This window comes from Camellia sinensis, chromosome 1 (genome assembly GCF_055761805.1).
Source record: "Camellia sinensis isolate YWXY chromosome 1, ASM5576180v1, whole genome shotgun sequence".
Classification (NCBI taxonomy): Eukaryota; Viridiplantae; Streptophyta; class Magnoliopsida; order Ericales; family Theaceae; genus Camellia; species Camellia sinensis.
In genome coordinates this window covers 33,456,846-33,460,700 of record NC_138961.1, presented here as the reverse complement: position 1 = coordinate 33,460,700, position 3,855 = coordinate 33,456,846, and the positions used below count along the sequence as shown (strand labels likewise).

Below are 3,855 nucleotides of genomic sequence, written 5' to 3'. Positions count from 1 at the left end.
TTTGGGTCACAAATGAAATTTAAATAACAAAACCATGCCATTTACCTCTTGGTTTTTTTTTTTTTTTGACAGGGGTTGCTGTCGCCAAAAAACTTTTTTTTTGTTAAAATATTTTTTTTTTGTAGTTAATGAATTTTTTAAAAAAAATTTCATTTTTTTAGTTACTAAGATTGAAAATTGATTTGTTTCATTTTTATTTTAATGAAAAGAAATTATTATTATTTTTTATTTGGTAGAAGTCGGGGTAATATTTTAATGAAAAATATTTTCCACTCAAATAAAAGTTAATTTTCTGTGGTCAATGAAAAATATTTTTCTGCGACCTTTTTTTTTTTTGTTACTAAAAATTATGAACTAATTTTTTGTGGTAGAGGAGAGGGAGCGGCAATAGTGGTGAATGTGGTGGATAAGAGATGATGGTGGCGATGGTGGTGATAGCGAAAGAGATTAGTGGTGAAGTTGTGGTAGTCGTAGAGTAGATGGAGTGACAGGGGTGAAAAAGAGGTAATGGCAGTAGTAGTGACAGTAGTGATAGTGGTGGTAGTGGAGTGGTGGCGATGGTAGTAGTAATGGCAGTCGTAGAGGTGAAGTGACGACAGTGGTAGTAGTGGTGGTAGTGGAATGACATTTGCAGTAGTGGTGAAGGTAGTAGAGGATATGGGTAGTGAAAGAGAGAGATGAGTGAGAGACAGATAGATGGAGAGAGAGAGAGAGAGAGAGAGAGAGAGAGAGAGAGAGAGAGAGAAATAGAGACAGAGTGATGAGCGAGAGAGAGACAAAGTGGTCGCTAAAAGTGCATTTTCTTGTAGTGGATTAATAAATCGAGAAGGAGCTTAATAAATAGAGAAGACGCGGGGGAGAGAGTGAGCAATGCGAACACAGTGGGGTGAGAGAAAGAGAGAAGAGAGAGAGAGAGAGAGAGAGAGAGAGACAAGGAGAGAGAGATAGAGAGAAGAGAGATGAGTGGAAGAGACATAGAGAGAAGAGAGATGAATGAGAGAGACAAAGAGAGATAGAGAGAAGAGAGATGAACGAGAGAGATAGAGAGAGATGAGAGATGAGAGAGATAGAGAAAAGAGAGATGAGCGAAAGAGATAGAGAGAGATGAGAGAGATAGAGAGAAGAGAGATGAATGAAAGAGATAGAGAGAAGAGAGATAAGCAAAAGAGACAGAGATGAGAGAAAAGATAGACGAGTGAGAGACACAGAAAGAGAGACAGACAGATAGACAGACAAACAGAGAAGAGTGATGAGTGAGAGAGAGAAATAGAAAAAAAAAGGTGAAAAGATATAGACAAAGGAGAGAAAGAAAAAGAGTGAAAAGAGATAAACGAGAGAGAGACAAAGAGAGATGAGCAAGAGAGCGAGAGAGATAAAAAGAAGATAGAGAGAAGAGAGACAGAGAGAGATAGAGAGAAGAGAGATGGGTGAGAGCCACAGAGAGAAAGAAAGAGAGAGACAGACAGACAGATAGACATAGAAGAGTGATGAGTGATAGAGAGAAAGAAAAGAGAGACAAAAACAGAGACATAGAGAGAAGGAGACAGACAGACAGACAGACAGACAGAGAAGAGTGATGAGAGAGAGAGAGAGAAGAGAGACAGAGACACATAGAGAAAGAGACAGACAAATAGACAGACAAAGAAGAGTGATGAGTGAGAGAGAGAGAGAGAGAGAGAGAGAGAGAGAGAAGAGAGACAGAGACACATAGAGAAAGAGACAGACAGACAGAGAAGAGTGATGAGTGAGAGAGAGAAAGAGAAAAGAGACAGAGACAGAGACAGAGATAGAGAGATAGGAAGATGAAAAAATAGGTGAAAAGAGAAATATTCAAAAGAGTAAGACGACGTCTTTTTTTTTTTTTTTATGACAGAAATATACCATTGCATTTATTTAAACCATTTTGTGACTATATATATATGAAGCTATCTCAAAACCAAAATATATATGTATAAATATATATTTTGACCTTTTTTTTTTTTTGCAACGGTACCTATTACAGTCGCAAAAAACTTTTTTTTTTTTTTGTGTGCAATTGCAGCTGGTACCATCGCAAAAACACTATTTTTTTGTGACAGCAATCCCTGCCGTCGCAAATACTTTATTTTTTTTTGCGACCGCAATTTTTGCCGTCGCAAATACTCTCATTTTTTGCGACAGCATTTTATGCCGTCGCAAATACTCTATTTGCCGTTTCAAAAAGTCACATTTTTTGCGACGGCAAGTTGTGCCTTCTCAAAATGTCACATTTTTTGGCGACGACAAGTTGTGACATCTCAAAAGGTCACATTTTTTGCGACGGCAAGTTGTGCTGTCACAAAAAGTCATTTTTTGAGACAATAAATGTGTCGTCGCAAAAAGTTTCGTCTTTTAAGCCCACTTTTCTTATAGTGGCAAGGGATGTTTTTGTGGTTTCTACAAGCATGTAATTTCAGTTTGATCTTGTTATGCTTGAGCTTGAATTCAAGCTTTAAATTAGTTGTCACAACTGTCACCTCTCTAAATTTTGTGGTTTTAACTTCACTAAAAGTATGGTTAATTATATCCTACAATTTCCTTCAGCTTGGTTTGGCATTGTAAATTAATCAACCTAATTAAGGTCGCATGTGTATGAATTGGTTATCACAAAATGATTTGTCGAGGCATGTTTTAGAGGGGGCATTTGTGTGCGTGAACAAAACAAAAGTTAAAATGTTAGTTTGAATAAAATAAACATTGTTGATAATTCAATATCCTGATGAGGTGAATTAAGACCTAAAACTCTCAAGGAATGGTTTGCAATTTTTAATTACTGAAAATGTGATCTTAGTCATTTGGAGTTTCTTATGCTTCCACAAAAATAAAGTACAGGAGAAAAAGTAAACATGGAAATAAATAATATATAGGATAGAAAAAAAAAGATATACACACACAAGTCGTTGTAGTATAGTGGTAAGTATTCCCGCCTGTCACGCGGGTGACCCGGGTTCGATCCCCGGCAACGGCGTCTCTTTTTAAAATTTTTATACTTTTTTGAAAAGTTTCCGTGTGATGATGGGGGAGCCGCGCGTTTTTATAGAAAGCATGTAAACTTTTTTATTTTTTTTTTATTTTATTGTGACAAAAGTCACTCCCCCAACTCCAAAAAAAATAATAATAATAGTAATAATTATGATTTGACCATTATAACAAATAAATTTTTATTTTTTTAATTTTATTAATTTAAATCTTAATTTTTTTAATTTATTTTCAATTTAAACTATGTAAAAAAAAATCAGTTATTAAATTCTGAAATAATATTTTAGACATTTTCTATACACTTAGGTCTCGTTTGGTAATATTACTTTTTAGCTTAAAAGTCAAAAAGTCACTAAAAAAAATCAAAAAATCAACAACCTATACCAAAAATTTAAAATTTTCATTTTCTTTTTACTTTTTCTACATCTTTTTGGTAAAAAATCAAAAAGTCATCACAAACAAACTAATTTTTTACATCATATTTTAGCTAAAAAATGAAAAAGTTAAGCATTTTGATTTTTAATAACTTTTGATTTTTAGGCTAAAATTGTTGCATGCCAAACGAGACTTTTTTATATTGGGTAATAGTTAGAATATAAATTTTCGTTGGTTTAATTACTCCCTCCGTCCCAAAAATAATATTTCCTTTTGGGGAATCTAACTTTTTTTAGTAATACAATTATTGCACTTTAAAAATATTAATTTTTAAAAATTACCCTTTGACAATACATTTTTTTTAGAATATCAATGTTATAATTGTATTTTTTATATTATTAATGAAATTAAAAGAATGGCAAAATAAGAAACTCATATTGTTTTAGTCCTTGATTTTTGAAATGGGACTAATATTTTAGGATA

At 33.4% G+C, this 3,855-nt stretch overlaps 1 non-coding gene across 1 annotated transcript; it reads left to right on the top strand.

Annotated features, from left to right (window-relative positions):
* Nucleotides 1-2,914: 2,914 nt before the first annotated feature.
* TRNAD-GUC (transfer RNA aspartic acid (anticodon GUC)) lies at nucleotides 2,915-2,986 on the top strand. The gene has a single exon. It is a non-coding gene; the product is annotated as a tRNA-Asp (tRNA).
* Nucleotides 2,987-3,855: the final 869 nt, after the last annotated feature.